We start from the raw sequence: 25,454 nt of genomic DNA on the forward strand, positions 1-25,454 counted from the left end.
GGGGGTAACTGCCATAAAACTTTCTTTATCGAGGTAACACAAGTATTCAAGATCACCAATTTTGTGAAAATAATGTCTACACACTAACCAGGAACTCAAATATTTGGAAGGTAAGATGACTTTGAGAATACACCACTTTTAGGGAATAAGAACAAGAAGGTTGAAACTTTCCCTGAAGAAGCTTAACAATTGATAATCTCTGTGTCAGAGGTTCTTGCCATAGTATTTTCTCCTGTTACACAGATATTTTCAGATGGGTATGGGAAGCCATAAGGTTTTCCAATTTGTACTGATCAGGTTATCAATGTTAGTAGCCATAAACTTCTAGAATGCCCAGCACACCTTAAAATATAAGAATAGCCTTGTTTTTCTTAGGTCACTTTTTATTTTGTTTTTGTTTGTTTGTTTGTTTGTTTTTTGAGACAGGGTTTCTCTGTGTAGCCCTAGCTGTCCTGGAACTCACTCTGTTGACCAGGCTGGCCTTGAACTCAGAAATCTGCCTGCCTCTGCCTCCCAAGTGCTGGGATTAAAGGCGTGTGCCACCACCAACCGGCTAGGTCACATTTTTTTTTTAAAAGGATTATTTATACTCCCTTTTCCATTTTTCTTAATTACACATAATAGTTAATTATTTTTCAAAAATCTCTATGAATGCTTTAAATTGTCGATGATAGATTACCCTACCAAGATAGTAAAATAAATAGAAGGCATAGTATCTTATGCGGGTGGTCACGTGCAGAACCAATTACTTGGTGAAGAAATATGAGAGGCACAATGTGCTAATTTCTTCATGGGCATAGATGCTATCCCAGTGTGTGCTGGCAGGATTTCCAGGGCCGACGACGTGGTGCCCCAGCATGTCAATCAAGAAGCCAGCATTTCCAAGTGGCTGAGTTGTGTGTTATTCTTTAGTGTCCAAAGAAGAAGCAATGAGTTTATACTGATGTCAGCTTCACTCATAGCATTTCCTCGGAAGGCTCAGGTAAGGACTGAAACTCAAGAATCAAAGGTCTGGCCAAACTGCAAGAAAGTCCCCAGCCTTTTGCGTTATTTCCCAGAAACGCCTGTACTTGGGTCCACTTGTATTTGCTTGTTATTTATGCCCCCTTAAAACAAAACAACCCACTCAGACAAGCCACAGGTAATAATGTGATGATGAACTAGAGAAGTCAACTTAAGAAATAGCAGATACTCTGAAGCTAATAGAAAAGAAACTGGGGAAGACCCTTGAGGACATCGGTACAGGGAGAAAGTTTCTGAACAGAACACCAATAGCATATGCTCTAAGATCAAGAATTGACAAATGGGGCCTCATAAAATTACAAAGTTTCTGTAAGGCAAAGGACACCATCAAAAGGACAGATTGGCAACCAACAAATTGGGAAAAGATCTTCACCAATCCTACATCAGATAGAGGGCTAATATCCAATATATATATAAAGAACTCAAGAAGTTAGACTCCAGAAAACCAAACAACCCTATTAAAAAATGGGGTACAGAGTTAAACAAAGAATTATCACCTGAAGAATTTCGGATGGCGGAGAAACATCTTAAAAAATGCTCAACTTCATTAGTCATTAGGGAAATGCAAATCAAAACAACCCTGAGATTTCACCTTACACCAGTCAGAATGGCTAAGATTAAAAATTCAGGAGACAGCAGGCGTTGGCGAGGATGTGGAGAAAGAGGAACATTCCTCCACTGCTGGTGGGGTTGCAAATTGGTACCACCACTCTGGAAATCAGTCTGGTGGTTCCTCCAAAAACTGGGCACCTCACTTTCAGAAGATCCTGCTATACCATTCCTGGGCATATACCCAGAAGATTCCCCAGCATGTAATAAGGATACATGTTCTACTATGTTCATAGCAGCCCTATTTATAATTGCCAGAAGTTGGAAAGAACACAGATATCCCTCAACAGAAGAGTGGATGCAAAAAATATGGTATATATACACAATGGAGTACTATTCAGCCATTAGAAACAATGAATTCATGAAATTCTTAGGCAAATGGATGGAGCTGGAGAACATCATACTAAGTGAGGTAACCCAGACTCAAAAGATGAATCATGGTATGCACTCACTAATAAGTGGATATTAACCTAGAAAACTGGAATACCCAAAACATAATCCACACATCAAATGAGGTACAAGAAGAACGGAAGAGTGGCCCCTTGTTCTAGAAAGACTCAGTGAAGCAGTATTGAACAAAATCAGAACAGGGAAGTGGGAAGGGTTGGGTGGGAAAATAGGGGGAGGGAAGGGGACTGATGGGACTTTCGGGGAGTGGGGGTCCAGAAAAGGGGAAATCATTTGAAATGTAAATAAATATATCAATAAATTAAAAAAAAAAAGAAATAGCCCAAGTCTTTGTTGGTAAAAAGCTGTGTTTTGGTGTTTAAAAGTTAGTAATTGACCATGATGGACCATGATGATGCAGGAGATGGGGGAGGGGGGTCTGTCTGCAGTACAGACATGTAAGGCATGGTGGTCCTAGATACTTCAACATCTTTAGACCTTTAAGACTAGACGTACAATTAAGACACTTTAATGGGCATTTCTTACCATGTAATTTGACCCTATTGATCATTCCCTGTTCTTTTTAAACCATTCCCCACATCAGTGCCTCCTTCCCTACAATTTTATTTGTTTGTTTTTTAAGTAACCCACCAAATTCACTTTGTGTGGTGCAAATACTCAAGGCTGTGGCATCATCCACTGGATCATGGTTAGGCAGTGATGGGCCATACCCTTAAAACACTCAGTGTGTGTGTGTGTGTGTGTGTGTGTGTGTGTGTGTGAGAGAGAGAGAGAGAGAGAGAGAGAGAGAGAGAGAGAGAGAATGAGAGAGAATGAGAATAATGCAGATGCTCAGTTTCTGGCTAATTACTTCACAGTCACTTTGACTTCTCAGTCTCTGCTGTTTTCTGCTAACCACTGTTCACTGCACAAAGAAACTTCTCTGAGGTCTGGGAGTTGCACTAATCTGTGGGTACAGAGGCACGGATTTAGAGGGCAGTTGGATACTGTGTCCACTTGACAGAATAACAGCAGTAGGTTTATCCCTGTGGCCAGTGAGTTCTGGGTTCTGGGCCAGATTTCCAATACTAAGCATGCATTTCCTCTCGTGGAGCAGACTTTAACCCCTATCAGAAAGGGATTGGTTATCCCCATCAAATTTCTGCCACCACTACACCCAGGGGTCTCTTGCCTTGCTGGTCATTATTGTAGACCACAGAGTTCACAACTGGGTAAAATGATTGGCAATTGCTTTCTCCGAATGGCCTGCCTAGCGCCTACCAGGACTATGAGTTAGTCAGAGAAATGAAGCTTCCTGGTCAGCATTAACTTGATTTCTTCATGCCCTGTGTCACACAGACACATGAAAAGTTTAAGTGGTCATGTCATAACTGCTATGTGAGAAGATTCAATTCATTGATGCTTATTCCTACTTGGGTCTCCAAGGATATGAGTACTGTATGAGGGGGATTACTATTATGTAGTGGCCAGTCTTATGTGATGAAGATATGTTGGTTTGTCTCTACAGAAAAATTACAGCCAAAGTTTCTGGCTGACTCTCAAAAACATAAAAAACTCAATTCTTTTATTTTAACTTTTTTCTTTGGAGTATAAGTCCATTTATCTGGGTACTTTAAGAGCCGGTAATAGTCAATTACCCTCTCATTTAAAAATATTTTAAGCCTTTTTTTCCCTAAGAGCTAGTTTTAAACCAAGAAAGAAAACATTTATGTCCCAGTTAATGAAGTAATTTGTGCAGTCATTAGTTCGGTAAGTCACTGAGTGCTTAAAACGAGCCCAACAACAAAACTCAAAGATGGAGACTGTCAAGTCCATCATCTTCAGGATACTCAGACTAGTTCTAGGGCGAAGCTGCAGTGTGGCTTGTGGGAAGGCACACAGAGGAGATCGTTCTAGAGACAAGGCAAACAAAAGGTGTGTGCCCAGACCAAAGAAAGGAGTGAGGTAAATCAAGCAAAGTCTAGACACCAAGGTAGAATTCTTGCAAGGAAACGTGCTGAATCACAGGGAGGTTAACTGCAATAAGTCTCTTCCATCTCAAAGGAGCTGATTCAGTCTGGTATGGGTGTTTCTAAAAGGAGTGGGAGAGGAGAGGACGTCTGGAAGAGGGAGGAACCTGCTTCTGGAATTTGTTTCCTGCTAACCTACAGTCTCTGCTCATGCTGTCAATGACTGTAGGTCTTTTATTTGTTTGATTTTTGATATTTAATGTTTGCATAACAATGCAAGGGCAAGGAGGAATGGAGACAGATGCTTTCATTTGCATGAGTTCCCTTGTGTGTCAAGGCTTACTAACCAAACACTGCAGTAAAACAGGAGACATGGACAAGTTGAGATGTACCAGACATTTCTTTGCTTTGTGATTTAAATAGAAAATATCATTTCACAAAGAAGACCATACACAGCAAATATAGCATGCTCACATTATCAGCAGCCCAGGAAACAGATAATGCCTAGCTGGCAAAGAAGGGAAGGATCCAGAGAGATGGCTCAGCGGTTAAGAGCACTGACTACTCTTCCAGAGGTCCTGAGTTCAATTCCCAGTAACCACATGGTGGCTCACAACCATCTGTAATGGGATCCAATGCTCTCTTCTGGTGTGTCTGGAAACAGCTACAGTATAGTCATAAAATAAGTAAATAAATCTTAAAAAAAAGAAAAGAAAAGAAGAAAGGGCAAGCTCATATCTGTTTACTCAGCAGACCCGTACGGGTCTCACTGGGTAGCACAGGATTTAGCTGTTTGCTAATCTTCTTTGGGTCTGTCGGCAAATTCAATTTCTTAAGATATGAAAATCCTGAAAGTTTTAAGAAAAGCAACAGCCTTGATGGATGAACACAAAAATAGTCATGAAAAAAATCTTATGAACAATATGAAAATCTGGTGATATAAACTTTTATGTGAGAGAGAGAGAAAGAGAGAGAGAGAGAGAGAGAGAGAGAGAGAGCGCAAGTATGCACAGGGTATGTTTGTGTATATGACAGTTGGAGGTTAACATCAATGTGTGTTTTCTTCAATCGCTCTCTATCTTATGTTTTATGTAGGTAACAAACAAAAACAAAACAAAACAAAACAAAAACCAGGTAAAAGTCCTACCATACACGTGAGTTCATTTTTTTTCTGAATTAATCTCTAAAGTTGACAGTATCAATAAAAGCTTCAATGTGATGTTTGGGATGCAGGGCTAAGTTAGTGTAACTAAGAACCAGAACGTGCATCTTTGCGGAGGTTCTGTGGAAACTTCCAGAGGTATTTAGCGTGTTCTTTAGTATTCCTGGGTGTCTTAGTCAGGGTTTGTATTCCTGCACAAACATCATGTCCAAGAAGCAAGTTGGGGGTGGGGAAAGGTTTATCCAACTTACACTTCCACAATGCTGTTCATCACTAAAGAAGTCAGGACAGGAACTCAAGCAGGTCAGGACACAGGAGCTGATGCAGAGGCCATGGAGGGATGTTCCTTACTGGCTTGCTTCCCCTGGCTTGCTCAGCCTGCTCTCTTTAGAACCCAAGACTACCAGCCCAGGGATGGCACCAGCCACAAGGGACCCTCCCATCCTTGATCACTAATTGAGAAGATACCTGACAGCTGAATCTCATGGAGGCATTTCCTCAAGGGAAGCTCCTTTCTCTGTGATAACTCCAGCCTGTGACAAGTTGATGCACAAAACCAGCCAGTACACTGGGGAAGAGTAGGAGAAGCCTGCTCACGATGCCTCCCTGACACTGGTCATGGAACTGTGACTAGATGCCCCCTGACCAAAGAAAGCTTTCAGAAAGAGAGACATGGAACATAGAGGCTAACAAAGTTCTCAGTGCCTGATTCCTAGATTGCCCAGACTCTAGATATGCTTGAACACATAGAACACACCAAACAAAACTGACAATAACAGAATGGACACCGAGCACTCTGAACCCTTCTATCACCTTAGTGTGTTTTTACACTGCTTGGCATAAAGGGTGGCCATGACAATGTTTGGGTCTGTGAAAGCCTTGGTGACTGGACACTGTTCCCTCATTGTTAAATAATTATTAGGCCTAGTCAGGTGAAAGGGAGCTAGTCTTGCTTTTCTGGAAGGTTAATGAAGTTTAGGAGCTAAATAAGGAGGGAGTTACCAGTGTTTATGAACATCACTGAACCTAGGGTGAATTATTCTTGGGTGGTAACTGCTATGGCTAATAAACAGAGACTAGGTAAAGTCTGTGAGGGTTCTCTCAATGTGGGAAAGCGGCGTTCTAGATGGTTCCTGAGAACCATGTCTTGAAGGCAGCCCAGCAGTGGCCTGGAGGCAGGGGAGGTGTTATAGCCCAAGTCTGCTGGGATGTGTTGGTCCTTGCAGTTTCCCAGTCCGGCTATGTGCTGGAGTATCTGGGGAACTTTGGGGGATACTGATTCCTGGGCTCTGCCAAGAACAACTGAACCAGAGCTCCTGCTGACGGGATGGCTTCACATTATGCTTGTGTGCCATTATGCATAGTTAGTCAAACCATTAAATTTTTTAAAAGATTTATTTATTTGTTTTATGTGTATGAGTACTCCATTGCTCTCTTCAGACACACCAGAAGAGGGCGTCAGATCCCATTACAAATGGTTGTGAGCCACCATGTGGTTGCTGGGAATTGAAGTCAGAACCCCTGGAAGAGCAGTCGGTGTTCTTAACTGCTGAGCCATCTCTCCAGCCCTCAAAACATTACTTTTTGAAATTTTATGTAGAAGAACCTGAAGTCCGAATCATGACTTGACAGTTACTCAGAGCTTTGCGGTGTATCTCTGTCAAGCTTTTAATTATACTTTGAGATCATTGTAGAGTCCTATGTGCAAAAAATAACAAGGAGGACGACCAAGCCTTTATCTAGTGCTAGCATCTCATCACGATGTAAGACAGCATGCCCAGAACAGTAGCACTAATGAAATCAAGGCACATGAAAATTTGGTTAGCATAAGGAATAAGCACATTGCTCTTCTATAGACACACCCATTTCCCTCCCACATCCATCATTTCCTTAACCCCTGGCCACCTGTAACCTGTTTTTATAATTGTGGTATTTCAAGAATGTTCAGTAAATGGAATCTTGTACTGTGAATGAAAATAAACCCTTCAGGGTTGACCATGACTTCCTCCTCCTTTCCTCCTCCTCTTTGACACTTAGCATCGTTCTCTACTGTTTCGTCCAAGCTGTTTTTCTGCATTGGTAGCCTGTGTGAACCATTTATAGTACAACAAGCTATGTTACGATTTGTGTAACTGTTTCTGTTGAAAGACATCTCGGATATTTCAGGTTTCAACTATTATTAATGAGGTCACTCTAAATATTCATGTGCAGGTTTTACATCAACATGAATATTCATTCTTTTGGAATAAAATGTCCAGGAGTAGACTCTGTAAGTCACATAGTACCTGATATTTAGTTCTCTAATAAACTGTTCAACTGCTTTCCAGAGTATTTACTCTATTTTATGTCTCTTCTTGTAATATACGAATCATTCCATTTCTCTGTGTCCCACCGCATAGGTGAGATTGTCACTAATACTTATTTTGGCTCTTGGATAAGTGTGTGTGTAAACCTAACTATACTTAGAAATTAGACTTCTTGCTGTTGACTTCTGAGAGCTGCTTATGTGTTATAGGTAGGAGTCCTTTGCCAATTAGGAAACGTGCAGTTGCCTTCTCACAGGACTTAGATTTTCTTTTCCATTTCTTAATATGGTTTCTGTAGAGCTAAGTGTTTTAGTGTGGATAGGATTTGACTGGTCCACTTTAAAGGGCATCTGCATTCATCAACAGTTTTGCACTGTTTGACCCACAGTTTCTAAACGTTTGCTATATTGCTTATAATATGATTTACATTTAAGTCTTTGGCCTAATTTGAGTTGATTTTCATATGGAATTTTTATCTTTTTTTTTTTTTTTTTTTTTAGTCTAAAGAGGTCCAATTAGTCCAATGACATTTTCTAGATGGGCATATTTATTAAGCTGCCTTTGCCTCTTGTCAAAAACAAGTCAAGCATAATGATACAGTGCATTTCTTGGTCTCCTGCTTGTTCTATTGCTGTATGCATCTGTTTCCCCATCAGTGTCTCCATACAGTAAAAATTAATTACTGCAAGTTTATACTGTATGGAAACTGGGTAGATAGACTGACTTTCCCCCACTTTGTTTATAGTTTTAAAATTATTCTTTTATCTATATGAATTTTAAAAATAATTTTGTCTATAGCAATAAAACAAGATTTCAATGGGATCTGTGACCATCTCCAAAGGTTTGTAGGATTCTTTTTTTTTTTTTTTTTTTTTTGGTTGCCAATAATTTTCCATTTGGTAAAAGATAGCAAATCTGTTCAGTTTTTACTTAGACTTGCTTTATTATTTTCATCCATAAATATTTTCCCAGTTTTGAGCACACAAGTTCTATGTTGTGGTTTGCTAGCTTTACATCTAAAAACTTCTCTCATTTATCATAAATTGTTGAATTAAAGTGGTGAAATAGGCAGGTGGCCTTACCTTTTATCAGTCTTGAGGGAAAAGAATTTGGGGGTTTCACCATTATGGAAGCTATAGACTTTTTCTATAGAAACTCTATTAAACTGAAGTTAATCATTATTCTTAACATTCAAAGAGATTTTTAAAGCCTGAAGTATGTTACATTTTTCAATTGTTTTGCACTGATCAATATAATCTTTATTTTGAACTTGATAATATATTGAACTACAGTGAGAGAGTTTTCTAGCACTGACTGGGTAAACCTTGCATTTGTAAAAATCAATTCCTTTTGATCACATAGTGCTAATACTTGTATTAATAATTCCTCTATTCACATGCAGGAATGATATGACCTGCATATTTTATTGTGTGTGTGTGTGTGGTCTTCCATTTTGACATCAGGATGATATTAGCTATGTAAAATGAATCAGGAGATACATTTCTTGTATTATCCAGAAGATCTTGGGTAGAATTGTTAATTAATTTTTAATATTTGGTAAATTTTTTTTCCATTGAAGCCATGTAGACAGGCAGATGTCTTTTCGGAAAATTTAAAACCTACAAGCTCAATTTCCTTAATAGTGTTAAGACTACTCAAATTATCTATTTCATAGCTGGTGGTATGTAGTTTGTGTTTTTCAAGAATTGGTCCATGTCAGTTCATCTGAGAACCAGCATTTTTTGAAAGCTCTTCAGTGTACTCATATAGGAGTTAGTGTGTGAAGAGAGGCTATTGGGGAAGAGACTGAGAGGCAAAGGGAATCTTTAGGAAAGGTTCTTCTAATGTTGGCATGAAGCAATAGTTTGGGCTGAATGAAATGAATTTTACCTCTAGATCAAAACCAGCTCTTAGAACATTGGTATAGTGGTGTAACACATTATATACTGACTTCTGTTGTGGCAACAATGACAATTATAAAGAACAGTAGCTGAAACACAGTTGGGTTAATTCTGCTTATATCCGTTCCAAGGTGGTTGTTCCCTATCACCAGTGGGAGGTTTCCCTAAGAATATGGGTCTCTGCTCCTTCTTCCCTCCCTTTTGCCACTGTCTTAAGGTTTGGTTGACAAACTATGCAAGGAGACATTGCAGATAACACAAAGCATTATTATGAGAGATTTTACTTCTTTGAGGGAAACACAGCCATATTTACTGTCGCCAGAAGCAATGGCAGTTACCACTCAAGCAACTAATCATAATACATCAATTTTGCTCATAGCTTATTATTCTGAAGCAGAGATTTTTCTTGTGCATGCTATGATCAAAGCAAGACCATGTGATAACTGGTCTGGAAGAGGAACTGAGTCTGCAGATGCTAATTTGGTTTGAGGATCTGGGAAGATGTAGAATGTTTAACAAACACATACACCTTGACAAAATACTGGGGTTACCTGAATGTGAGGTTACCTTTGTTTTATGTTTTTCAGATAATTAATAAGTTGTTGGGAGAAAATATGTACTGTATTATTTGGACCTAACCATGGACTAATTTTTGGAACTTCATTTGAATTATCTGAAATTACCAAGACTCCAAGGATTTCATAAACAGAGAAAGATTTGGAAACTTCTGCCATAGGATTATATATTCCAGTGTGATTGCATTCAGCAGATGCAGTAAGAAGAGGAGATTTCCTGAAAGCCAAGGTATCTCAAGGCCAGCAGCTCATTTTCTATTCACACCTAACTTCAAAGGAGGCTGAGGGTTAGAGTTTAGGCAAATGCCCAGACAGCACAGTCAGGTGAATCTGGCCCCAGGTGGCTGACTGTGCCCCACCCAGGCAAGGTGAGAAACGGAGACATTTCAATGTTTATGCAGAGGGCACAGACTCCACATAATGTTGACAAAGAGAAATTCCTGAGCTAGAGATTGCATTCAGAAGCATGCGGAAGAGGAAAAGAGGAGGACAAAGAAGACTTCAGCCATTTTGATTTGTTTACCTGCTGGGTATTGGTGCCTGAACCTGAGAAAGGGGCTCAAGAAAACAGTGGGAAGCTGATGGTGGTGAATGACTAAAGCCATGGTGGTGAATGACTAAAGCCAGCACGAGGGAAAATGGTGTGAGATTGAAATTATGAAGAAAGTTTCATCTTAGATAGTTTTAATATTTTAAGTTCTACTTTATATGTATGAATAATTTGTCTGCATGTATGTCTGTACTACCTATATGCCTAGTGCCCGAGGAGAAAATTTGGAGACAGCATCCATTCCCCTGGGACAGGAGTTCCGGGTTTTAATCCTGGAAGACCAGCGTTCTTAACCACTGAGCCATCTTGCCATCTCTCCAACCTTGACTTGGGTTGTTTTGTACATCCCCAAGTGGTCCATAAGACCCTCATTCAACGGCATAGCATTAAAACAGAAGGCATAGTAATAAAAGCAACAGGAAGCATGTTCAGCAGTCAGATGCTGGCCAAGTGCTTTGCTTTTACGGGTTCAATCAACTGCATAGATTAAAAGAAAGGATGAAAAAGGGAAAAGGAAACAAAACAAAAGCCGCCCCCCCCCAAACAAAACCTTGACCAGAGAACAAGAAACACTATGGATGAAATCTCCCTGTAGCAAGTCACAAATTTGGAAAGGTTGGGGCCAGCGATTGTCTTTGGTTCCTTCTGTGTCCTTCCTGTGGATAATGGTGGCTGTTATATTAGCAGATGTGTCCTGGCACCTGCTGAGTGAATGGACAAGTTGGTAGCAAGCCCTGGCTTGTGGCTAACAGAATTACAGCCCAGGGTCACAGTAGCAACAAGACAGAGGAATGACAGGCAGCTATTTTCCTCAGTTTACTCGGTGGTGGCAGTAGCTGCCAAAGACGATTGCTGTTAGTATTATTATTAGTAGTAGTATTTTAAGTGCCTTGGTAATGGGAATTTCGGTTCATATCACAATACTAAGGGTATATGTATGACTTTTGGAAAGACTATTATTGCTCATGCTGAGGTTTTTCTCTGTCAATTACTTTTAGTGAAGTCACGAGGAAGTTTAGTCCTCGCAGGAAATAAAACAGGTGCCCTTTCCAATGCTCATTTCAAGCTCGCCCTAGCATTGTTTGGCTCAGCAAAGCTGCGGGTATCAACGCTGGTCTCCCGTGATGAACAGCTGAGCATTCAGCCTCAGTTCTTGCCACAGCCCAGCAGAAGAAGGTCTGCCGGCACTATCCACTGCTGTGTGGCGACATGAAGGATTATAGTAGAAACGCTCCCATCCTCTGGGAGTCAGAGTGTAAATTAGATTAGTGAACATTCAGCATATAAATAGCCAGCTTGAGTCTCCATATGAACTACGATTATGCTCAGGACTGATCGCAGCAGTGATGTGGATGGCCAGACTCATTGCTGAATGTTTTTATACTTAGAGTATTTCAAAAAGACAGGGAAAGAAGGTCCAAACATGTGGAAGTAAATATGAAAATCTGTGACCCCTTAATATATGTGGTATTCAGATCAGCTCCTTTTTGGCAAGACTGATTCTGATGGTGTGTGTGTGTGTGTGTGTGTCTTTGTAAATGTGCGTGTATGTGAGTGAATATATATATTACGTATGAGAATATGTGTGAGTGTATATGAATGTGAATGTATGTGTATAAATGAGTATGTGTGAGAGTGTATATGTGAATTTGTGTTTGTGTGTATGCATGTATGAATGAGTATGTAAATTGTGTGTGTGTTTGTAAAACATGTGCGTGTGAATGAATGTATATGTTTTGTGTTAGAATGTTTGTGTGAGTGTGTATGCATGTGTGAGAGTGTGTAAGAGTGTGTGAGTGAATTTGTGTTTGTGAGCATGTATGTATAAATGAATGTGTGAATTTGTGTGTATTTGTAAATGTATGTGTATGTGAGTGAATGTATATGTTGTGTGTTAGAATGTTTGTGTGAGAGTGTGTGAGTGTGAATTTGCATTTGTGAGTGTGTATGTATGAATGAGTGTGTGAATTTGTGTGTGTATGTTTGTAAATGTATGTGCCTGTGAGTGACTGTATATACTATGTGTTAGAATGCTTGTGTGTTTATGCATGCGTGTGTGTGTGTGTGTGTGTGTGTATGTGTATATGTGCATGTGTGTGTGTGTGTGTGCATATGTGTTTGTACTTTTCTCATTTCTAACATAGAGATAATAACAATATGTGTCCCACAGGATGTTTAGAATGTGTGATGGTAAAGTTCTTATGAACAATTTACAACAGCAGCTGTCTTAGAGTGCTTACTCTATGTCAGCCATGGCATTATTCAAATTATCATTTTTTGGAATATTCTAAGCATGTACATTGCCAAATCTTTACATATAATACCCATGACATTTAATCTTGAATGGAGTCACAGACAACTTGGAGAATATATTGAAATGGACTTTCAATCCAAAGAACCTTTAAAGCAATTTAAGAGGAATTTATTCTCAATTAGGGAATCTTCTATAGCCTATCAAAAACCTACTTAAGAAATGAGGATCTCTAGAGCAGTGGTTCTCAACCTGTGGGTGAAGACCCATTTGGGGGCTGCACATCAGATAGTTATATTATGATTCATAACTGAAGAAAAATTACAGTTATGAAGTAGGCATAAAATAATTTTATGGTTTGGGGATCACCACACATGAGGAACTGCATTAAAGGGTCACAGTGTTAGGGAAGGTAAGAACTTCCACTCTACAGAATCATGTTTGAACAAAGTGTCAATTAAAGAGCAACCACTAGATAATATCTATGCCTTTGAACTACAAGTTCAAGTTCAGCATAGAGTGCCCAAGCCTGTCAATGACATATTTCTACTCAACTACCTGATAATCTGAATGAAAAATGTCAGAAGCCATCAGAGACAGGACAAGGACCATGGACCTCACACAACTCTAGCTGGGTGGCCTCTGGAAGGATATTTAGACACAGGAGAAGCTGGACACAACCCAGATGTCCCTCACCTGAAGAAGGGATACAGAAAATATGGTTCATGTACACAATACTATTCCGTTATTAAGAACAAGGACATCATAAGTTTTGCAGGCAAATGAATGGAATTAGAAATAACACCCTGTGTGAGGTAACTCAGCCCCCAAAGCATGGTATGTACTCACTAATAAGTGGATATTAGCCAAAAAGTACAGAATATGTAGGATACAACACACAGACTGTAAGAAGTGTAGCAAGCAGAAAGGCCCAAGTGAAGATGCTTCAATCTCACTTAGAAGGGGTAAGGAAATAATCATGGGAGGCAGAGGGATGGAGGGACCTGGGTTGGAGATAGGAGGGTGAGGGGAAGGGGAACAGAATAAGGTGGGGGGCAGGAGAGAAGCCCAGAGGGCCAGGAGAATGAATGGAGATAAGCAACCTTGGGGGATGGAGGGAGAACCTTCATGAAAGTACCAGAGACCTGGGAGATGAGAGATTCTTAGGATTCAATGGGGGTGACCTTAGCCAAAATGCCCAACATTGCAGAGACAGAACTCAAAGGGCCACCTCTAGTAGCTAGACAGGGCCTCAAGCGAAAAGAATGGGGTTACTAACACAGTCAAAATTTCTGATCCAGAAGTGGTCCTGTCTAAAAGAACTGCAGGGACAAAAATGAAGAAGAAACTGAGAGAAAGGCAGTCCAATGGCCAGGGGGAGGGAAACACCAAGGCCTGACACTGTTACTGATGTTATGTTGTGTTTACAGACAAGAGCCTAGCATGGATGTCCTCTGAGAGGCCCTACCAGTATATGACCAAGGCAGATGTAGATAATTACATGCAACCATTGGACTGAGGTTGGGAACCCCTGTGGTTGAATTAGGGGAAGGATTGAAGAAGCTGAAGGAGAGGGTAGCCCTATAGGAAGACCAACAGTGTCAACTAATCCAGACTCCAGGGAGCTCCCAGTGACTGAACCACCAACCAGAAGCATACTTGGGCTTGTCAGAGGCCCCTGGCACATATGTAGCAGAGGGCTGCTTGGACTCGCCTCAGTGGGAGTAGATGGGCTTAATCCTCAAGAGACTTGAGGTTCCAGGGAAGGGGGTAGCCTGGGGGGGAGCACCCTCTCAGACAAGGAGGAGGAGGAATGGTATGAGGAGATGTGGGAGGGAGGATTGGGAGCAAAAAAACAAACACACACACACACACACACACACACACACACACACACACCAAGGAGGAGACCCAATAACTGTACTGCCTGAGAGAGCTCCAAGCAGTTTCCCTTTGAAAAAAGTGACTTCTACTTCTAAGCGGTTATATCTCTCGGTGCGAGCTGTTGACATAATTGAGAAGTGGGTATTGCAAGTTAAACACCAGCCATTGACCAGGCTAGCTTTGAAATTACTCTTGCTCTTCAATGGTCCCCCAAGGAAGATAGCTACATTCTTACAGCTACTTGTGGACTATTTTAGCTCAAAAATACATTTTTTGACCAACTGTAATGGCCTGCCTCTGTTGGAAGCAGCTAACGTGGCAAAGACTAATAGCCCCCACCTTTACCTTCTACGGTTCACACTCTAAATGTCTGAGACAAACGCCTGTACTAAGTATCCCAGAGATGTGTGTTCAGTATGCAGCATGGTCAGGGGCCTGAAGGAGAGGTACTGTCCAACCTGTGGTGCTGGGAAGTACCTTGTAAGTTACCCATGTGTCATTGACCTGTAGGCTCCTTAGATAGAAACAGGAAATTAACTTGTGTTCTTACTCTTGCCGCAGTGGCCCCAGTGAAATCTGTAAAACAAAATTTTACAGACTGAGGCGAGATATGTCTCCTGGGACTTTGCGGAACACCCTGTACAGAAGCTGAAAAATCTCACTTGGCAATTTCCTAAACTCTCTTCCTTCTTAGTGGCCGGGACCAAGAAAAACCAAGCTAATTAAGATGGGCCCATAGTTGTCAAGTAGCAGTTTGTTCTGGGCTTCCTCCTTTTCTTTTTTCACACGGATTCCTAAGGCCTGGCCAATAATCCGTTCTTTGAAGTCGACTCACTGACAGTAAGCTCCCTTTTAAGAACTGCAACACTTTGCCTCATAATTGTTTACATAATTACAACCTTCCAACCACATGCAGGTTTATATGGCTGTGCGTATGTGGATGAGGGTGGGTCTGGCACTCTGGTATGGAAAGCATTGATTAAGTCAGGAAGTTTTTTACAAGGTAGAAGCTAAATGTTAGATAAGGATTTCTCACAAAACCTTGTTAAGACCCAGGGGGTATAAGAAACTTCAAACTCTTTGAAAGATTACTGTAAACTATAAGTGACTCTGTATTCTAATCAGGAAGTTTGATGGCATCTGTAAATTGATCCTCTGTATCTGTTACATGAGAAACATTGTACCTGATTGATTTTGCATTTCCTTGTACCAAATGGTTATGATAATTGTGCCTGCTTTACTGGATACATCTTTTGAAATGGTAATAGCAACTCTTCCTGTATAAAAATCCTTGCTTTAGAGCTCCTAAATACATTCAGATTCAAACTGCCTCTGTGGGTGTGGTTCTTTCTGTCTGTCATCTCAGCCGAACCTGTGTCCTCTCCTGAGATCCAAAAGTTCCCCCCTCGGATCTGAAAGCTCCCGGCTGGGACGTCCGTGACATACACTAGTTTCCATCTATCAGAGAAATGAAGCTACCAAGACTTGATTCTTGAAGTGTGGCTAGAGGAAATAATTGGTGCTACCCATCAGGTAGGACAGCCACTTGTGATCAATACCCTGAGTCAAAAGGACAGATTCTCGGGTCTTAAAGCCCAGCCGAGCAATAAGAGGTGGGAGGTGTGTCTTATCTGGCAGGATAGGAACACACAGAAGGATGAACCCAAGACACAGACATGACCATATCTGCAGCACGCTCCTGGAAGCTGCTGTCCTCTGTGGCAGACGCAGGAGAACTGCTGACTGAGAGAGAGAGCTGGCTACACACTGGGGTGATTGCTCCTTCCAGAACAGCAGAAAAGGAAATGCTTTGAGCGCCCTCTGACATCAGACTGGGCGGCCCCTTCAGCTATCTGGCGAAAGAGCTTGATACATTTATTTGGCCTATTCCTTCCACAGATACCTGAGAGCTCATATATTCACATCCCTTGGCTCAAAAAAAAAACTCCAAAAAACCTGATACTTTGAGAGACTAATCCAGTCTCTCAAGCGGTTTATGCTCTTCCCGCACTTATTACCTAATTTAGTTTACAAAACAACCCTGTGAGGAACATCAACAGTCCATTTAAGGGAATTTACAAATCAGGTTCTTTCATTCAGCGTAATTTTTACCCATTTTATGTGCACAGAGTTGAATCTCGACAAAACAGAATGCCAGACATTTTCAGAGCCATCAGAAAGCAGGCACAAGAATGCGTGGCCATGGCGCTGCTGGGAAAGAACCGAAAGCTAAGGTGTGAGCTGACTTCAAGCCACCAGGGCAACAGTCTCTCTTGTTTTGCTACAGATCTCGTATGCCAGGGGTGTGCACTAGACTCTTTGTTGTTTTATGGGACTCGATCCACTTCAAATAAAGGGACAGATGGGAACTAATAGTGTGGTCTCTGTAGATAACCAAGAGGCGAAGCACTGAGGGAGCCCAGACAGCGCTCCCGAGACCGGCCTAGGGGCCAGCTACAGTCAGTCTGCATTTTATTACAACCATGTCTGAGGCCCACTGGGATGCTAGGCTGGAGCAGGCTGAGCTGACCTCAGCAAGGACAACTCTCATGGCCTACTTTTTGGCTTCCTATTCACTAACAAGGAGAACATAGCTCTCCCCTGAGCCCCAGCCAAGGCCAGCTCTTTTCTTCCGAGTCACATATTAAAAAGCACAACAGACAAAACAAAACTCTGTATTGATGTTCATCATTAGCATAAATAGCATAGGAATTAACAGATAAGCCCATCAATACAGCTATCTCTTTTGGCTTCATTCTTTATTATCTCAATCACTGTATTACTTCACACAAATAAAATGATCTCTTGCTTCAATCGATACGTGAAACATTTCAGCCATTTCAGCCCATATACCATTCCATCTACCCACCTATCCACCCACCTATGTATCCATCCTTCCATTCATCCATCCATCCATCCATTCATCCATCCATCCATCCATCCATCCATCCATCCATCCACCCATCCATCCATCCATCTATCCACCCACCCATCCATCCATCCATCCATTCATCCACTTACCCATCTCAACCATCTATCCTCCCATCTACCCATCCATCCACCCATCTTTCCATTCAACTTCTCTGCATATATTCATTGATAATTTGCTAAGTGCTAAACACTTTATTATCAAGGAAAAAAGGACAAACTCATGGCACTCAATAAATTTTTGTTCAAAAAATAAACATCTTAAGAAGTTAAAATCAAAATACTAAAATCAATGGTGATTATCAAATCAAAGACTTGGGTTGGAACAAATGAGAGATTGCATTTGGAAAAATATTCACTAATGTTTTATTGTGTCCTAGGTATAAACCATCCATATTTCCCTGGGCAGTCACTCAAGGCCTTACTATGCCTTAATCTCTGAACTAAAAAAAAAAAAACAAAAACAAAACAAAAACTAAAATGAATCATTGTCCATTCACTTCAAAATACCACCATGTTTAAAGCATATGCTTCATTTAGCATTTTGATGAAAAGACTATGCTGCCAATTAAATTATAATATGATGCCTTCTTATTGCCAAGAGTTTAAAGATTTTATACCCAGTAAAGATCTCAAAGTATGTACAAGGGCAGAAAAGCAAGTGAAATAAATCAGCCACAGCATTCGTGGGAAACGCTTCTGCATTCACCTTCAGAACCAGTGTTAGCCATCCGTGTTTTCTTTATAATACAGTTTTCAGGTTCATCGAGAACCTGGCGATGTAGCATGCCCAGGCAGAGCTCAGCTTTTGTTTCTTGCATTTTCCTTCAAGATGATGAGCTTCACAGGCAGGTGTTGAATCTTACTATGGTGACACGCCCTTAGAAGCTTACAGCTTAAGTGCTTTCCCTCCTGTTTGTGGTACTGTACTATTAACATAAAAATTGACTTTTTTGAGACAGAGTTTTACTATGTAGGCAAAGGTAATCTAAAAGGTTTGTAGACCAGGCTATCCTTGAACTCACAGAGATCTGCCTGCCTCTGCCTCCCAGGTGCTAGGATTAACTGATTTTTAACAATGTTATACATGGATTCACTGTGTTTACATCAGTCCCACCCTTCCTTTTCCCCTCCAAATCTTCCCTTCACCAACTCTCTCTTGGATTAATCTCTTCTTCTATAATTATTGTTACACACTCACAATATATTACACCATACTGCACACAAACAAATACACACACACACATACACACACACACACACACACACACACACACACACACACACACAATGTTGTCCACATGTATATGTGCTTTGGGCTGAGTGTTTGGAATTGGATAACCTATCATAGTAGTCACTGCCTGTTTGTAGTTCTTCAAGCAGAAATGAATCTTTTGAAATTCACATGATTCCCGGAAGCCTTGGCCTGTCAACTGGTCCAGTCATCACGAAAGCCTTGTTTAGGCAACCAGGTTGTGGAGATTTCCTGGATACAACATCTCTGTTATTTTTACAAAACACTGTCTAGCAGGAGGCATCCTGCTCCTCTCAAGAGCCTTGGGTTTGCGGAGGTTGTGTTGCAGATTTATTAACTAGGATTGGGCTCCCTGTGGTTCCTTCTTCTCTGGGAGCTGCTGGGATGGTTCATTGGGTAAAAGACAGTTCCTGAAAGCCTGCAGACCCAAGTGTGATGGCCTCACCAAGAATTTCTTCACCAAGAGTCTGAACCAAGCCATCACGCAAAATGCCAATGGAGCATTTCTACAGGCTTCAGTACAACTATGAAATGCTTCTTCCTTTCAAAGATGTTGAAAAGTATGGAGCAGCAAGAGCATGGGGCTTATGATAGCTGGAATATAGCATGTTTTCCCCAATTCCATTTTTTTAAAGATTTATTTATTTTATATATATGAGTACACTGTAGCTGTCTTCAGACACACCAAAAGAGGATGTCAGATCCCATTACAGATGGTTGTGAGCCACCATGTGGTTGCTGGGAATTGAACTCAGGACCTTTGGAAGAGTAATTAGTGTTCTTAACCACTGGGCCATCTCTCCAGCCCAATTCCATCTGAAAGTGAGGCTTTCAATGCACCCAGGGAGGAGGAGATCAAACCTCTAGTCTTGTCTTCATCCGCCTTCACCTGCATTCTCTCCTGCTCTTCCACAGAAGATGCTGTGAATTTTCTAATACTGTAACTTAAGCGACTCCACGGGCAGGTACAACTGTTCCCAGATCTGAAACTCTGTAGTCTGTGATAATAACACACCAGGGAAGCCACTGATACACTTCTGAGAATTTCTCTGGCACAGGCATCTCCCAGCATCTTGGGAAAGAGGACAGTGATGTATCCATATCCTTGTAAGGTTTCCTCCATTTTGGAAAGTGTATTTTTGTGTTCTTAATTGGCATAGCATTCCGATGCCACAAAGCCTACATCTTCCTTTAGCAGTAGTTCTCAACCTTATTAATGTGACCCTTTTATACAGTTCCTTACATTATGGCAGACCCCCCCAACCATAAAATTATTTCGTTGCTACTTCATAACTGTAATTTCCCTACTGTTATAAATCTTAATATAGATATCTGATGTGCAGAAGATCTCATACACAAACCCTGTGAAAGGGTCATTCGATGCCCAAAGGGGTCATGGCCCAAGGGTTGACGACGTCTGCTTTAATGACTTTGATATCTGTACAGCGCTTAGCATACTCTGTACACAGATGCATTTGGTTCCTATCAAAATCCCGGGTTCCAAAGACGAAGTACATGAAGATTTCCAAGGACAGAGAACCTGCCTAAGGGCCCACAACAGGAAAATCTGTTAGAACTTACAAATACTGGCTGTAATTTAAAATTCAACCTTCTTTCCACAATGACGCTGTTTAACGAGGACGGACCCAACTGCAGATGTGACGTCTTATCAAAAGAAAGCTCTGACTCTAGCACAGAGCTCTAAGATGATTTTTCTTTTGCTTCTTGAATGTAGACGTGAAACATTAAAACAAATCGCCCCGCCAGTGCATTTTGTGAAAGTGACTTTCATGCACTGGATAAAGGAATATTTTGCGATTCAAATCGAGTTAGCAACTTGTCAAACTCCTGTTTGGAAGTCCATACCAGTTCCAGAGAATGATATCTTGTTTTAAAATTCTGGAAAAATATATATCTTGATGAGAATCTAGAGAAAAGCTCTATCCTCTTCTGTTTCTATCTCTGTTTAAATTCAGCAGTCTAGGAATATATTAGAGCATGTTTTCTCTTATCTGAAATTGGGATATGTATTTCCTGAACATACATTATTTCTGCCTTTGGTTTTTGTTTCCTTTGCACATTCTCCTCCAACAGTTTCTTCATGAGGTCTGAACACACTGTCTGCTCTTTTTCATACCTTGACAGAATAGAGGACAGTTTCCCTTTAAAAGCACCCCGCCTTTAACACCCATTAAAGAATATCGCACCAAAGCCACAAGAGCATTACAATAATTGCTCCTCTTACCTAGGTGGAAAAGGACATAGCTGTCAACCAAAGAAGTGAAAAAAACAATTAACGCCTCTGTACTCTGCTGGGGAATTGCCTAAATTAAAGAAATAACAGGGTGGTATCACAGTTATTATATATTTAATATTTAGTGGCTAGCTTAAGTATAGAGGTCCTCAGACATCCCATGTGCCCTTTCCAGGCCTGAAGAACCTGCATAAATATGAACAGGAAACAGGGCATAATTGTTTCCTCACATGTTTACATGTTGGTTTGGGTTACATATTTTCAAAGACTTAATGAAGACCCAGGACTATGCTACGCACTTATAAAAACTTAATATGCAAGCCCATGTAAGTTTCCAATAAATAACTTCTCTCGAATAAGAAGCACACATCTGGATTCTGTGCTGCCATCCACAGATGAGCCTTATCAGCTTTCTTCGAGGGCTGGGGTGCTGAGCCGAAAGATTACATTCATCACATCATAGTGTGCACACAATGGAGGGGCAAGAATGAACCCAAGAGAGGCTCAGATGGGTGTGCACACTACCTATCAGCAGTTGATCTAGGTAGCACAGAAGCCCAATCTGTCGTGGGGTCTTTCCCAGAAGATGGCATGTGGTCCCATTGTGTGCAACGTAGGTACTCAAATCCAGTTAGGGATTTTGAGAGACGCAGAAAGAAACAGAGCCCCGGCAGGTCTCTTTCCTGAAGAGACGAAACCTGCATGTCCCAGGGGAGAAAAAAAGGCACTTCTATTTCTTAAAGTATGGAGGTAACACTTGGCATTCTCAGAGACAACCACACAGAGTGCTCCCATTCTCTCTGTGGCAGAGACTGGTCAGGAAAGAACGGAACTACAGACCACACGGCAGGAAAGATGCCAATGCTCGTGAGAAAGATGCTTCAGGAGGCTGGAGGAGGAAGAGTAGGAGGAGGAGGAGGAGTCTCTTTCACCAGACTTGGTAGCAGAACAAGCAAAAGTCCCAGGTGACCTTCAGAGTCTGCTGATTCCAGGCCATCTCCACTTTTTTCACTTCCTGTGTGCCTACAACCATCATCTGTATCCTGTCTGATCGCCTCACACCCTCCCAGGCGAGACCCCAGTTCAGCTATCAGCTCCAGTGAATAACTACTGGTATGAAGCGCTCGCTCTCCATGACTGACTTCATAAGCTCTCGCAGACACAGCTTCCTGATCCTCTGTGGTCCCGAGCTCCTTAAGTTCAGCTCCCCACACTTAGGGGTTAAATCTGAAATGTCTCCCAATGGGTCTGGTTTAGGATGCTCAGGGCCCTGGCTGTGGAGCTGTTTGACTGGAAGTGGGGCCTAGATAGCATCGGTAGGTTACCAGGAGGAGGCTTCAGACAGGACCGCATTAGCATGGAAAACATTGTTAAACTATTGGCCCATACATCTCTTTCCTCCCTTAGGATGTGCCTGGTGGGTACTTTGGTTACAGCTCTGCTAAAACGCCATCCTGTGGATATGGGCGTGGCCTATTCCCCCGCCCCTCCCCCCGCTCCCCCCTCCCCCGCTAAAACCCTATCTGGGTTATGGGCGTGGCTTACTCCCTCCAACCCCGCTAACCCCCCTAATCCCCCTCCCCTCCGCTAAAACCCTATCTGTGGCTATGGGCGTGGCCTACAGCTATGCTAAACACCACCAACTTGTGGATATTGGCACTGCCTGTGACTTGTATCTAACCAGGAGGATTTGCGAAGGTTTCACATGTATGTTATCATTTATGTGCTAACATCAATGCTCATTCTCCTGGTGACGTCCTTCCTTTGTGGTCTGTGGGGTAGTAGACAGGCATGAGGGCTGAAGGTGACCTCTGGAAGACAAGGGATTGAAGTTCTGAACTTAAGTCTGATAATAGACGGAGTGAGCTTGGCAATAAAGCCCTCCTCAGCCAAGCCTCAGATAACGCTCCTGCTTTATAAGACCCCAGGGAAGAAGGCAGATAAGCCACGTTAATATCCTAGTATACAGAAACTGAGAAATAATACATGTATATGGTTTAAGCTGCTGGATTTATGGTGATATTGTTAGGAAGAAATAGATAATTAATATAGATGCTTCATGTGTATTAATTTACATAATCCTCATTATAGTCTCATTTTGCACTATGGAAAAGCTGAAGCCTGAAATATAAGCGACCAGCTTATTCCCACAGGGCAGCCGGTAACCTGGCTGCTGACACTGGAACAAGGCAGGGTAGCTCCAGATGGTGTTCCTACCCAATAATGCGCATGGTCGTGATGCTGCTTCCAAGTCGAGTTTCCCAGACCGTATCCCAACAGCATGAGTCCAAAGTCCAAGTCACTCTCTGGCCCACGTTGTCTGAAAGAAGGAGGCACGTGTGACCCGACCAGTCGGCTGACAGCATGGAATGCTGGCACGAGCAACAAGTGCTGCTTCTAAGTATTCTCTGGCAAGCCGAAAACACCTTCCTGGCTGCCCTGCAGCTGCAGAGAGTGTACTTCTGGGCACTCTGGAGAGGGCGTAAATGAGAGACCTCTGGGAAGGCCTGTGGTAACTGCTGCTCCCCTCTGCTCTGCCAGCTCACTGCAGTTGCTATTTCTGATCTTCTAGACTGTTGAATATTCTCTGATGATGAAGATATGACTCACCCTGAGGAACCCAACAACGCTAATCGTCAGGAAGTAGTCTATGGAGGTCTATGCCCCCTTTTTACCCTAACCCTCTTTCTCTCCTACCTAGTGTTGGAAGGGTGAGAGATATAAGAACCTAGTACAATAGTCAAAAAAATGCCAACATACAAATGCTATTACATTTGATTTGAACAAGATAGTTCAGTCCCTATGACCCTTAATTTCTTCATCCATAAGACTAAGTTAATTCTTTTCTTTTTTTTGGTGAAAAAAAAAAGAGACTAAATTATTTTTTTTTGATTCTGATGAATGTCTAGAAATATTAGAACTCTTTCCTCAAGTCTAGATAAAGATCATGGCAAGAAATATTCAGGTAATTGGACAAACTCTGTAGATGGCCTGGTATTATAAAGAGTATTACTGAAAGGAAACAGACCTAGCTTCAAAAGGTCACAAGATCAAGATTTGGAAGCTTTAGCTGCCAACGGGTCCAACACAAACATTACGTCCCTTAAAAAGGACAATCACAGCCTGCATGCTGACCGAGGGAAGCGATGAGTCGCTCGCTTGTCCTCTGCGCTCTTCAGACCACAGTTAAGTGAGGTTTTCAGTTTGGTCTGCTAGATGCGAAAGAGCACTGGCCAGCCAAGACTACTGAGAAAGGGGTAACGTCACACACAGCAAAGAGCGTGGGCAGGAGTGGGTTTCACGTGGTTTGAGAGCAGCAACAGGAGATCAGATGATAGGTGTATACACGCGTGCAAATGACTGGTATGAAGGAAGGTCAGAATAATCAGACCAGGCAGAACGTAGAGGAGCAGGGTGGGAAAACTCAGTCCATCGGCACAATAAATACTTAACAGGGAGAGGTGTGAGAAAAGTGGGGGCCATTTTGTAATACAGCCAATTTCATGTATTTAAATGTATAGAAGTCAGACAAATTGTATATAAAATTTTTAATATTGTAAGCAGAATGTAGAAGAAGAATAATGTGTGTGTGTGTGTGTGTGTGTCTGTCTGTCTGTCTGTCTGTCTGTCTGCTGGTGTGTAAGACATAGGTAGCAAAGTAGTCTGAGTCCTTTCTCTACCTTATCACTTTGCTATTTGCAATTGAAACCCAATGGCAAAGGGAAAATCAGTTTTCTCTAGTGGAGTGTCACTGCGGATATTAATATTCAGAGCAGGCCCCATATCTTGGCCAACATAAAATGAACTCTGTGGGTGTGGGGCACACTTTTGCTTTCTTTCGTCTCCTTTTGGTATTTTCTGTCTTATTGGGTTGTTTTCTTTGTTTTAATGATATAAAAGCGGGAGGGTGGAGCCAGGAAGCTGGGTAGGAAGGGGCGTTGGGAGGATCCGGGAGGAGTTGCTGGAAGAGACACCTGAGCAAATACACTGTGGGAGAAAAATTAAAGAAAAATGTCTATATAGCCAATGTTAATTATTTTCCTTGACCTGGAAGTTCTGAAAATCACAAATATATGAAACAATTTTTATACTGTTGAAAAGCTACACATTCCTAAATATTTAGGGATATGTGCTAAAGCCTAAATATGGCATTTTCCTCGTCAGTTCTTTGAAGCCCTCCGTTACTCAGAGAAGGGGTTGAGTCTCAGCATTCCAAGATTTTGCACATTAGCCTATCTCTAATTCTAGACACCAATCACTGAGGACAGATGGTTATGTGGCCTGGACAGACAGGACAAACCTTCATACCCTCTTGGTGCCTCACAGAAGAGGTTCAGTTGTTCTCCAGAAGACGACGTTCTGACACCAACTTCAACTGCTCATCAGGACTCTGACAAAA

General features: G+C 41.7%; 1 protein-coding gene across 5 annotated transcripts in view; it reads right to left on the reverse strand.

Annotated features, from left to right (window-relative positions):
- Grip1 (glutamate receptor interacting protein 1) overlaps positions 1-25,454 on the reverse strand; it is a 386,557-nt gene that overhangs the window by 148,189 nt on the left and 212,914 nt on the right. The window lies entirely within an intron of this gene.

The sequence above is a fragment of the Apodemus sylvaticus genome, chromosome 20 (genome assembly GCF_947179515.1).
Source record: "Apodemus sylvaticus chromosome 20, mApoSyl1.1, whole genome shotgun sequence".
Lineage (NCBI taxonomy): Eukaryota > Metazoa > Chordata > Mammalia > Rodentia > Muridae > Apodemus > Apodemus sylvaticus.